Raw genomic sequence first — 13,498 nt, 5'->3', positions numbered from 1 at the left:
TAGTCTTGGTACCAGAATAACAAAAGACAATCTATGTCATTGGCTCATTAATAACACACTGAAGAGCAAAGGACATGGGAAAAGCTATCCAATGGAAAGGACTAGTTCACTAGCTCTCATCTTAGCATCCCCCATCTAAAGGAAAAGGTAATGATAACCTTTTCAGGTCAGGTAACTTCCTGTTTTCAAAGTGAGATAATGCAAATTTGAGATGGGTTTTGCTAGTTCACCCCTTAGTTTGGCCAACTCAGACAAAATGCCCCTTTATGCTGGCAAGAAAGAAACCACACCAAGGACCAATAGCCAAACAGTACAAGACATATTGGGTAGATACCCAGAGAATGTGGTGACCACAGTATTATATTACAAAACACTTGACTGCATGCCGCTGACTGGGTGCAGTGACCAGGTATTTACTGGCTGAATCCACATGGGACCTATTGGCTATGTGGCATTAACTTATGGCTGTGGTTACCCCCAGAATGGTTAGGATGATACTCCCTAGTTTATGTTTAGGGACAAGGAAGAGTAATTTAGACTGCCCAAACCAGCAAATCTTTTTCACTTGCAATATTGCTAGACAGGTTCTGTATTCATTCCAAGAGTATGATAATTTACCTTCTAACTTGTATCAGAAGTAGCTATTGAAAATGTCATATGGCATACAGAGGCCTTAACAAATTATTCCCAGAAGGCCCTGGATGATAACCACATGAGAATCTTTTTGGTAAACAATGAGGTCCCACTTATGAGGAAACTGTATGGCTCTAGATATACTCACCGCAACCCAAGGGGGAACCTGCACCATCACGAGAACTGAATTTTGTGATTATATTCCAGGAGAATCAAATAACATAACCCAAACTGTGACTAATAAGAAAACTCAAATAACTAAACTGTCAGTTCCAAAATTCTCACTAATTGAATGGTTGAGTGGTTGATTTGGATCCTGTGGAAGTTGATGGCAAAGCTATGCTCATAATAGGAATAGTAATAATAATTTATGTCTGTCTCATTTTTCTTGCAATGTTTACATTGAAGTCAGGTATATGTTTACAACTAGGTAACTGAAAAGGTTAGAGTAATAATTGTATCCAGTTGCTTGGATGGAGGAGGCAGTAGCTTAGTTAGAACCAGCTTCCATGATTGATTTCCTTTTATCACTGTAAATCTGGCCTCAGTCCCTATTTCTTTCCCTTTCTCAGCTCTTCCCATTTTTCCCTTCCATTCCTCCCTGTTTTCTTTTATTTCTGTGGGACGTGACTTCTTAGAAATGAGCCTTCCTGTTAACATGGGACATGATGTCCTAGGAACAAGCCTTCCTAGCAATGTGGGGCCTGAACTTCTGGTAATAAACCATCCTAGTGACAAGGAATCAGATTAGAACCTGGGGCCAGAGACTTATTTTCTTCTAAAATGGTTTCTCAAAAAAAACAAGAAAACAAAAAAACAAAAAAACAAAAAAAGAGAGGCCAGGCATGCCGGCAGATTCCTATAATCCCAGCACTTTGGGAGGCTGAGGCAGATGGATCACCTGGGTTCTGGAGTTTGAGACCCGCCTGGCCAACATGGTGAAACCCCATCTCTACTAAACATACAAAAATTAGCCGGGCATCGTGGTGTACACCTGTAGTAGGGAGGCTGAGGCAGGAGAATTGCTTGAACCTGGGAGCTGGAGGTTGCAGTGAGCCGAGATTGTGCCATTAATTGCACTCCAGCCTGGGTGACAAGGGTGGAACTTTGTCAAAAAAAAAAAAAAAATGGGGAAAATGTGAAAAGGAAAAAAAAACCCTCAGAATCCCAAAGTCACTAAGCCAAAGGGAAAAATCAGGCAAAGGGAAATTGGTCACACAGACCTCTCTCCCCTTTTGTTCCTGAGTAGATAGTTACATACTTCCCTCACATTTTCCTAAGAGGAAAATTCCCTGTGGTCTCCAAGATCTTTACTCTATGGCAGTTCTGTTGAAATTCATCCTGAAAATGCAAATTAAGTGTTGCCTTCACAGGCAAAGGACATAACTGAAAGTCATCCCTCCACTCACCTGAAACAAATGCTTATCTGGCTGCTCCCTACACTGTATAATTATTTTATTCACTCATCATTTTATTCACCCATTTTACTTATGTAAAAAGGCAGATTCATGAAATGACTGCATCATTGACTATTCTGCCACCTGCTCCTTTCACTTGAAAAATGTGGATTCAGAGAAACTAATCAAAAGACTCAACAGAATGCAACTCTTGCTTCTTTTATCTACTCTCCTTTTTTTCTCTTTCCTTTTTGCCCTGCTGCCTGCTGTTTTCTCTTTAAATACTGAAGCCCCAACACCCTCTCTGGAAAAAGCATGGACCACAGGGCAACAGGTGTTTCCTGTGGTTATATGTCGCTTTTTCCTGCATGCATCCTTAACCTTAGCAAAACAAACTTCTAAGAAATTATTAGGTGTGTGGGGGGGGGGTTCCTCTCTCAACTTTGGAGCCTCTCTCCCTCTGTGTCTGTACAGGGGAGCTTCTTTCCTCTGTCTTCTCCCTTCTTTCTTGCCTATTTAAACTCTCTGCTCCTTAAAACCACCCCACGTGTGTCCGTGTCATTTTATCTAATTGGTGTGAGACAAGATCCCTGGTGTTCCTCCACTCATTGGAGCTGTATCATTTTGGTGCATTGGCCGGGAAAGGGAATTCATTTATCAGGCTGGCAAGCATGGAGTGAATCTCAACTTCAAATCTGTCCTTTAATCTCAGGTTCTCTTCCAGCTATCCTGTCGCCAAACTTTCTTTCTCTTTTTATCCGCGGTCTCTTACACCCTCTCTGTGTGTCTAATGTTCAGTAACCTTTACAGTTCAGGGAAACAGGTCTGTTAGAAAAGATCACGAATCACAGCAGGCAGTAACTCAATAAACGTCTCTCTCTCTATGATTTCTCTGGTGAGCACATGATATTTCTAAGCCACCTAGTGGGAAAAAAAATCCTCTACATGAGGCACACTGTTCCTCTTTTTTCACAGTAACACCACAGCCTCCTTTCACACTGCTAGAAATCAGGCTCCAGGCATCTTCTGGGAATGGGAATTTTCTGCCTTTAGCAGTTAGCAGTAAAATGTCTTCTATAGCCAAATTTTAGTCTTGATATTGTCCTATTGGCAGGAAAATTGCCATTCGATTCCGGTGTTCCTTTAAGGCACCTATTCTGTCTCCTCTTCAGACAGTGCTTAATTAGTAAAGGGATTCTCAGTCCAAAAGTTAACCAGAACCCTTTTTCTATGGGAAATGCTTTAGCATAGGCCATCATAGCAGGATATAGAGTTCAATCTAGCATGCCCCTCCCTTAAAAGGGCCTTGCCCAATTACGTGATTTTTCTTGAAATTCATTTTTTTTTGGAAGGCACACAGGCCACACAAGTCTAGGAGGTCAAAGGAAAATAAAAGGCAGAAGACTAAGACTGCTTGTGGACAGTGGAATGAAGGCCCGAAACTTTATTCCTCTGGGGCCATGACTTGGAGGGTCATGTCTGCAGTCATGGGTGGCACATTTAAATGGGTGCCAGGATTCAGGAGCCAAAGAGAGAAAATATTTGGGGAATGCCCTCTACTGTTTTCATCTCCATCCTGGATCACATATCAAAAGGAAGGAGACTAAAAGGATGCTTTTACTCTCACTTCTCTTTCTAGATGGGTAACAGATCATCTACAACATGCACTCCCCTGGAGTGTATTTTGAAGCACTGTGACTCCTTCGTCGTTGAAACTTTGAAGAAAAAGTGGCTTATTTTCTTTTGCACAAGAGTATGGCCTTTTTATTAGACCTTTGCAAGTATTGCAAAATCAACCCAGCTCTTTTAGCAATCATATCAGACAGACCCAAAGAGAATAATTCCCCAAAATTAGAAAAGCAAGTTCCTGGGGAACCATCTGAGGATTCCCTTATTTGGGGGCCCTTCAAGTTCCCTTCTCATTGCAGGAATTTAGACAAATAAAGGCAGACTTAGGCCGATTTTCTGACCACCCTGATAGCTATATAGAAGCTTTCCAAAATTTAACTCAGTTATTTGCCCTCTCATCGAGGAAAGGTATGCTGTTCCTAAGCCAAATCCTAACTGTACCTAAAATAGGCAGCTCTGCAAGCATAAGAGAATTTTGGAAATAAGTAATATGTCTCCTATAGTATGCCAAAATGGAAAAGAAAAAAATAGGGAAGGCAAAAATATAGGTGAAACACCATTCCCAATAGGAAGAGAGGCAATACCTCATAACAACCATAATTGGAACTCCTTTCTATGGTATTTTTTCTTCTTTTGTGGTTTATAATGGCTTCTATCTCTTTTATAATGTTCCCTTAACCTGGGAAAAGTTAATTTTCCAAACCTTAAAATGCTTGGCTTAGAGTTGAGCTGGGGGAAGGGAACCCAGAAGAGTGATATGCTGGCAAAAGGGTAAAAATTTCTTACCAGTTGGGCTTTTGGCTTCTCTCTCCCTGTGCAAGCCAGTAAAGGGGATAATAAGGATCATTGTTTATATTCTCTGTGAATTTATAATTAATGAAAAAGGATTTTTTGAGGTTGAACGTAACCTGTAGACAATTTGGTGTGCTTTGCATGTCTTTCTGTATGGTTCTGTCAAAGAAAGGGTACCTTAGGTTAGGATGCAGGCCTAGGACCCCACAAGTCTGCCGTTCAAGGCAGCCCAGCATAACAGTAACAAACTTGGCTACAGGCCTCCATCTGTTTCATGTCTGGATACATGACCTGTAACTACATGGCAATAATATATTTCACTCTCTGCCTTTTTACAATGGTGGCTGTCTTCTTGTGCTAAGTCAGTTCCTGGGTAAGGTCCAAAAAATCATATAAGCCAGTTTGTCAATCTGGATGGTGCCAGCTGATTCATCAAGGGCAGAGATTACAAAATAGCTTAAGCACTGATCTTGAAAGCAGTTTAGGGAGGGCCAAAATCTCATAGTCTCTTGCTGCATGACTCCTAAGGGATGGTTCCAAGACTTCTGGCTAGTTTTTTGGTCTTGTCCCCAGGCAAGAGGGAAGTATATCTTTTTTTTTTTTTTTTTGAGATGGAGTCGTGCTCTGTCACCCAGCCTGGAGTGCAGTGGCTCGATCTCGGCTCACTGCAAGCTCCACCTCCCAGGTTCAAGCTATTCTCCTGCCTCAGCCTCCCAAGTAGCTGGGACTACAGGCACCTGCCACCACGCCTGGCTAAATTTTTGTATTTTTAGTAGAGACTGGGTTTCACTGTGTTAGCCAGGATGGTCTCGATCTCCTGACCCCGTGATCCACCTGCCTTCTACCTCCCAAAGTGCTGGGATTACAGACGTGAGCCACCGCGCCCAGCCCTGGAAGCATATCTTAAGAAGGAGCTGTTACCATTTTTGTTTTAAAGTATAAACTGTAAACCAGGTTCCTCCCAAAGTTGGTGAAGCCTATGCGCAGGTATGGGGAAGGACAGTTTGGGCGCTGGAAACAAAATGGAGCTGTTTAGGTCAGATCTCTTTCACTGTCTCAGTTACAATTTTGCAATGATAGTTTCAAAAGCTGCTTACCCTCCTTTGAAAATGCCTTGCACACTCACGGTTAAATCATAACCTAATTAGGGCTCATTGGTTTCACCTGTAAGGTTACTTTTTGTAAAATTGAAAAGTCAAAAATCTTAACTGCTTGGCATGGCTAAAGTCGAGTAAAAAGGGATTTAAAAGGATTTTCTTAAAGAGTGCTCAACTTAATTAAAAGTGGATATTCAAGTTATAGGTATATTTAAAAGTTTTTCTGGAAAAAGCCTTTTTTCCTCTCAGTCGACTGAATTATTTTTCTCTATTTTTTGTCTTACCACTCCTAATGCATGCATGAGAGGCCCAAAGATAACTTCTGGTAGCATGGGACTCCTTGGAAAAAACAGAGGAGGTGCCAGAGACCCTGTTTGGGGAAAATAAAAAGCCCTCTGTTTTTCCCACGAAACCCCCAAAATTAAAATTAGATAGTTTCCTCTCAAAATCAAAGACTCTATTCTGTTATGTATTGTGTTATACACTGCTTATGTTTTGGGGGTTTCACATTACTTCACATTATGAGAGAGATTTGCTGTTTAATAACCAGGTAGAAAATACACTGTAAGGGATGGCTAGTAGTAGTAATAAATCAGAGAAGCATGCTCTTGGCCACCTGAAAGATATGAAAACATCCTCACACTCCACTAAAAATTAAGACTCCTATGGGGGATGGGCTAATTGCCTTCAGCTGTGTCTTCTTGTTAGGCCCTAAAAAATGCATGGTACCTGACCCTGCTCCTCCAAGGGCTCCACCTAAAGCCAGTAATCCAATTAAAAAACTGGCAAATGAAAAATCTTAAAACGTGCTGAATCTTCTATCTGTGCTGCTATATATGTATTGTGTGTAATGTCTGCAAAAAGAGCTCTAATTGATTGGCTTAAATAAAAATAATTGCTTAAATCAAATATGTTTTTAGTTCACATGGCTTTAAGAATTAAAAATACTCTTAAGAATTATTGGTAGAATATAAGTGTCATCAAAATGCCAATAGGTGGTCTGAATCATATAACTTAGATACCAGGGTTGCTAAATGTTCCCAGGTTGTATACTGCCTGCTTTACAGATAAGTAAGGCCTGGGACACATGGAGTTAGACACTGAAAAGTCAAACTTTATCTGCATTTCTGTCTGGGTCCTAGGATCTACACATGGTATATAATTAAAATTGCTTACTAACCAGGTTTTCCAGTGATTTTTTTTTTTTTTTTTTTGAGATGGAGTCTCACTTTGTCACCCAGGCTGGAGTGCAGTGGCGCCATCTCTACTCACTCCAAGCTCCACCTCCCAGGCTCACGCCATTCTCCTGCCTCAGCCTCCTGAGTAGCTGGGACTACAGGCACCCACTACCATGCCCAGCTTATTTTTTGTATTTTTATGAGAGACAGAGTTTCACCATGTTAGCCAGGATGGTCCCAATCTCCTGACCTCATGATCCACCTACCTGGGCCTCCCAAAGTGCTGGGATTACAGGCATGAGCCACCACGCCCTGCCCCAGTCATGTTTTTAACTGTAACTATTCTGGAAATTTTGTCATTCACAGACAATTGTTTTCTTGCTTTGTTCCTTAAATGTCAAGCAAGACAAGAGTTAACTAAGTGGACTGCACTCAAAAAGTCAAAGCAAGCTTTTAAACTTTTGCTTGGAATATTGCTGATCCTTGTTTTGTTTTGTAGCATCAAGTAAACTTATTTTTAACCATTTATGACTTTTAATAATTGAGTAAGGTACATACTGTGAACCAAATTTGGAGTATGTTTATTTTTCTCTGCCTGGTTCCTCTAGAATTTGGAGACTATCTGTGAGTACTCTTAACTTATGGCAATATGGTTGTTTGCATCAGTGTGATAATAATCCATTTTTCTTTGTCAACAGGGCACAATTGGAAAAACTGGTTATTTTACATAAGCCTTGACTGAAAGGATGTGTTTCCCTTTAAGGAATCAAGCGTGACATGCAGAGCCAATAAAGCCTCTTGGGGAGAACTGGCCTCATACCTTGTCTACACAGTGTGGCACAGGGTTCCTAACCTCTGGTCAGTCAGGAATGTCACTTTCTAACAGGTCTGGGAACCCCACGTTGATCTTGGGACCTCAAGAGAAAGACTCACAGAACTCATGGAGGATACAAACCCATGGCTGGGCTTGGCTTTAAATGTCTTATCTGAAATTCCTTGTGGAACAGAGTTTCATCAAAGCCAATCCAAAAGGCATATGTAGAAGTAACCATTCTTGCTGCATATTATGCAAATAATCAGGCCAAGTATAAGACTAAAGTGTATTCTACCCACAGCACACATGGTCTTATCATAATTTGTTTTTACAAAAAATGAGGACTGGAGAGAGAAATTGTGCTCCAAATGTTATCATATATTTGTCATTAAATCCTAGTCTCTTTCATTGTTTTTAAGCTTTTTGCCTACATTTTAGATGAACCCTGCTTATTCCTGTGAATCAAGTGGTATCTCCTATAGCTTGGAAGAAACAAAAAGGGATGGGTAATGTAAAAATCTAAATCAATATGCTAGTTCTGGGCAATGATCCTGCAAATTCTGCCAAGTAATAAAAGTAAGTAGGGTGCCCATAACTTGGAGATTTCTTTGTTTGGGAAAATAAAACCAAGAAAGTTCACAGACCCCCAAAGGGAAATTCTATATCTTGGTAAGTAAAATTTTAGATGGAAATTATCTACTCCACCACACTTATGGGAATTGCTATACTCACTCTACTATTTGCAATAAGGTTACAGGTATTTAAAGATCAAATCAAAATTATTGAATGCATTTAGCATCTCATTCTCTCAGCCCATCAGGGAAAGATGTCTAAATAGAGTTAGACTTCTGCTTCAGTGTTACCTCAGGACCCAATACCATCTGAAGATGCATGAGGCATTCAGTTCACGACTTACCTGAGTTTTATTTGGAGCCACAAAGTCTGAAGACCCCAAAGCTATTTTTTATATGATTAACAAGGGTTGAATATCTCGACCCTTTTCCAGGGCCTGGTGGTCTTCAGACGCTAGGATGAGAGTCTCTAAGCGGGCGAGGCTTACCTGGTATCTCAGGCACCAGAGGAAGCAGCTTGCTGCCTTTAGTCAAACTGGTTCCTGGAAACCCAGAGCCAGGTCCAGCTCCAGGACACTGTGCAAGCAGGAGCACAGCAGGTGAGGATGGTGCTGACTGTCCAGAGCTTATAAACCTGGGAGGATGGGTGGGGTGGGTGTGTCAGGCTGGGGTAAGGCTTGCAGTAGGGGGATGCCAGGGCAGGGCTTTGCACCTGCTGCTGTGTTCTGCCTCCACTGGATCCTGATGCACTCACCAAGGTACAAATCTAGTCCTGGCTTGGCTCTCTGCAGATACCACAAAGTTGAGGGTCCCTGCTCCTCTTTTGATACCAGCTACTCAGAATGTAAATGAACAGGTCCAACATGAGGGAATACAAACCAATAATTAATTAATTATCCCAGGGAGCCCATATTTATACTGAAGGTCTTCCCAGACCAGCTCTCAGGACAGGAACTTGCACAATTATTTCATCCTGTTCCCTTTGACCCTGTAGAAAATATATTCTACTGCCTCTTTACTGAATCCATAGTTAAAATTGGTGTAGAAGAAAGTTCATTTTAGGAAACAACAAGGCCTATAATAAAACCATGAAACCTCCATGTCCCCCTCTGTGTATGTGTGTGTGTGTGTGTGTGTGTATTTCAGGGCAAGAATGTCAGGGTTAGTGGATGCAGTGGGACACACTGTGGTTGTCAGTGGGTGTGGGCAGGGGAGAACGGTCTCCAGAGCTTCTGATCTTGCACCCCTCACCTGGTGCTTAATAAAATTTCCATCTGTTGAGATGATCTAATTATTGATTTTACTCTTTTTATTATACATAGTAACACTCAGTATACTAGAGTTAAGTAAATATTGTACAGAGTTCATTGTTAAAATTCCATGTTTACATGGTCTGTCCTCTGTTTTGCAAGACTCCCAGAGACCGTTCCCAATCTTCAATTTCAGTTATACTTTTGAGACAAAGTCATTGCTTTTTAATCTCTTTCTAAACTTTTGTTCCTGATGATTGAGCACTAAAACAGACCCTTAGAACGTGACTTTGAAGCCATATGGCTGTGTTCTCCATTATCTGGCAAGCTGGTTTTAAGAATCATGTGACATGAATTATGTAAAGCATCAGAACAGTGCCCAGGACAAAGGATGCCAGGCGTGTGGTGGTTCATATCATGATTACACTTGGCTGCTGAGCTGATGTCTTGCAGAAAACCTAAATGAGGTCTGTTTGTGAAAACTCCTGGTGGAGGAGGAGGATTAAAATGCTCCCTTTATAGTTTCCATTACATATGCATGATATAGAATGTTCTCACTGTGAAACATGACCACTCCTGCTGTAGACCTTCTTTAAGGGGTGAACATATCACAACAGGAAAAATGTGAGTGTGAAAAGAGGTTCTGTTGATTACATTGACTGTCAAGGTAAGAAGTGGGAGTTTTCTAGCTAAAAGGACAGTCCCCGTCCAATTGGATCATTTGGTCACACTGTCATGGCAGACCTGAAGCCAAGAACAATTTTGATAATTTTCCCAGGGGCTGGTGTAGGAAGAACTGGGAGGTTTTATTGGACAGAGTTCCCTTGCCTTAACAGATGCTGTAATAGTCACAAAACCATCTCTGTATGCCTGTTGTTTTGTGCTGTCTCTGGTCTCCTTTTGGAGGGAGGAACTGCATGTGTTAAGATCCAAGGGCAGAGCACCTGGTCTATTTGCATCTCTTTGTCTCTCCCTGTGGTTTCTTTTCACTGCACATATTTGACAATTTGATCCCCTGTCTATGTGGTATCTTTTGTTAGGTCTTATTCCATTTTAGCTTTTTTCAATTTTAACAACTTCAAAAGGCTTAGAATTGTACCTGAGGTTTCCACCTTGCTAGAATTTCTAGTTTAGGGCCCACTATTTATCTTTCTCTTTTTATGAAAAAAAAATCTTTTTTTTTGAGATTGAGTCTTGCTCTGTTGCTCAGACTGAAGTTCAGTGGTGCGATTTCGGCCCACTGCAACCTCTACCTCCTTGGGTCAAGTGATTCTCCTGCCTCAGCCTTCTGAATACCTGGGACTACAGGCACATGCCACCACACCTGGCTAATTATTGTATTTGTAGTAGAGATGGAGTTTCATCATATTGGCCAGGCTGGTCTCAAATTCCTGAGCTTGTGATCCACCCACCTTGGCCTCTCAAAGTTTTGGGATTACAGGCATGAGCCACTGCACCCAGCCCTACTATTTATCTTACATCAATATAACCAGGATCAGCCTGTTGTCTTTCCCTGAAAAAATTATTATTTTCTCAATTTTTCCATGTCCTGTAAGCATTTCTGGCCTCTTCTCTTTTAATTCTGATCTTAATGTGAATGCATCTAGATTCCTATATGCTGCTTGCTATATGATTTTGGTTGAGACTCTTATTAGGTAAATCTAATCCAAAACAGAAATGAAAGTCTAAATATAAAAAAAGTAAATCTTTACCACTTTTGGACACAAAATCTTTGTATTACTATGAGGTTTGGCAGAAATTATTAATAAAATATAAAATTTCCATGTAATAAAAGAAAAAATATTCTTCTATATTAGTTTTGATAATCAAAAAACAAATATTTGGAACATACACACATAAATAAGTATCCATAATGTATAAAAATATTTTATAAACCAAAAATATAAACTAAGAAAAAAATCAATAAATATGCATGTAAGCAATTCACAGAAAAGGAAAACCTGATGTCCAAATAACATATGGGAAAATGTTCAATAGCATGAGTCTTCAAGGAAATGAAAATGTTAAAAATGTGAATTGTTTTAAATTATTTTGGTTGGAAAAATTGACACACTTCTATAACTGCCAGGTAGTGGTGAACATCTTGTCGCGGGAATGAAGGAGGACCAGAGAGATGACAGGATGAAAGAGGAGGATTTTACTGAGAGCACTCAGAGCCAGTCAATTAACATCCAAAAACTGTCCCCAGAACAAAGACAGCACTTGACTTTTATACACACTTCTAAAAGGGTGTAGGCTAGCTTTAAAGAAGTTTACAATGGCGTGAAGTGTAGTGGCACAAAAGCAAGAATACCGAGGCAGAACAAAGGCAGTTAATCAAATTGTGATAGGTTCATAACTCTGGATTACATGCAGCTCTTGCTATGCAGCCCAGATGGCTGTTATCTAGGCTTGCTCTAGTGCCTTGCATGGGCTTATCTCATAATGTTCACTATGGGGCCTCGATGGCTGCAGCCCAGGCCTGTTCAGGCATGTCTTATAACCTTCAACGTGCTGCTTAGATAAAACAGAATACTGGAAGTTAGTAGTTACAGAAAACGGAAATCTATAAACTCATAAGTTTACTCATATCATAGGGGAAAGGAAAATTTGTTTTATTTTTCCTGTGTTGAGGGAGTGCTGGAGAGTCTCTAGAGCACATTTCTTTGAGCCCTGGCTTCTTTGATAATGTTATCAAAGACTTTGCCTGGGTCTGGGCTTTGCCTGTTATTGCCTTTGGGATGAGTCAGACTAATACAGAAGACTTGTTTTTCTTTTCTGTTTTTTTTTTTAATTTTTATTTTTCTTTACTTCTTTAATTTCCTTCCTCAATTGGGGCAAGTGGAAACTTCCATAACTTAATAGAAGATGATATTTTCTATCTGTTCTTGAGTTAGTTTTGAAAAATTATACATTCTTGGAATTTTTCCAGTTTGTATATATTTTCAAATATACTGGCATAGCTTCCATTATAACATTCTTTTATTACTTTGATGTTTGCAGGAATTTATGATAGCCCTCCTTTTTATTACTGGCAAAATTTTGTTTGTGCTTGGCATTTATCAGTTAATCTTACAAGATATTTTACAATTCCACTAGTCATTCCAAAGAATCTGTTTTTGGTTTTTGAGGAAAAAAGAGACCTTAACTATGTCAGTAACATTTCATATATTTGAACATTTTATTTATTTTGAGCGGTCTTTAAGCAACTTGATAAAAATATAATTTATTATTCTCTCTATTCTTTTCAGCAAAATAAACTATGTAGTATAGACAATATTAATTTTGTTAGAATCTTTGTCAATGTGTTTGACACTTAGAGGCTTACTACACAATCTTGTTATGTATTTAGATTTATTATTCTAATCTAATCTGTAGAAATACAAATAATTGAGAAATAGATGATTCCAAATAGACTGTCCTCATAGTTTCAAAGTCACAGTCTCTCATGCAAGATTGTCTATATTAACAGTGTTGTCTGTCAACATTATCTGTCCCTTTTGAGGGTAGTGTCATCTGATAACATTTTTGAGTCATGGGAAATTTCCTGAAACAGAACAGCACACAAAAAGGTACATAGCTCCAAACATTTATTAATTGAACATTGAGAACATTGTGTATCTTTATCTTACCAAATAGGAAATAGACTTTACCCTTCTTTACCGCATGGAAAGTAGGCACCCCAAGCTTCACAATGGCCTTTCCCTCTGTGCCCTCTACTAGTCATCACCACAAGTTAACTGGATACCAGATAGTGAAAGTAAAATAGACATGGGGGTGACATGGATCTTCTTTATTTTTTAAAAAAAACTTTTAAAGTTATCCATAAGCTTTGGGGTGTAGCAACTTTCGAACAAACTATGAGAAGCAAAAAGATATTGATCATAAGCAACAACATGTATTTTTTCAGGAATTGTGTTTACTTTTTCTAGGATATATTTTGTCATCTTTTCTCCTATAATGTTTATTTTTTAATTGAAAGTTTTAAATGTAAAACTTTAAAAAAAACTTTAAAAAATTATATTAAAAATAAAAAATTAAAATCTTAAAATTAAAATTAATATAATATAAAATCAACCATTTTAAGGTGTACATTTTGGTGGCATTTAGTACATTCCACCATCACCTCTAGCTCA

General features: G+C 39.4%; 1 protein-coding gene across 3 annotated transcripts in view; it reads right to left on the bottom strand.

Annotated features, from left to right (window-relative positions):
• The window catches only part of LOC129030535 (sulfotransferase 1C3), a 45,091-nt gene extending 36,375 nt beyond the window's left edge, over positions 1–8,716 (bottom strand). For 2 of the 3 annotated variants that reach the window (XR_010123271.1, XM_054475934.2), the window contains exon 1: positions 8,601–8,692. The gene's annotated coding sequence lies outside the window, so the exon portion shown is untranslated. Of the gene's footprint in view, positions 1–8,600 lie in introns of all 3 variants that reach the window. The other variant, XR_008500694.2, reaches the window with a different exon arrangement.
• Between the last annotated feature and the right edge of the window lie 4,782 nt (positions 8,717–13,498).

Source organism: Pongo pygmaeus, chromosome 12 (genome assembly GCF_028885625.2).
Source record: "Pongo pygmaeus isolate AG05252 chromosome 12, NHGRI_mPonPyg2-v2.0_pri, whole genome shotgun sequence".
NCBI classification, from domain to species: domain Eukaryota; kingdom Metazoa; phylum Chordata; class Mammalia; order Primates; family Hominidae; genus Pongo; species Pongo pygmaeus.
The sequence above is the reverse complement of the archived record's forward strand: the minus strand, read 5'-3'. Positions and strand labels throughout refer to the sequence as shown.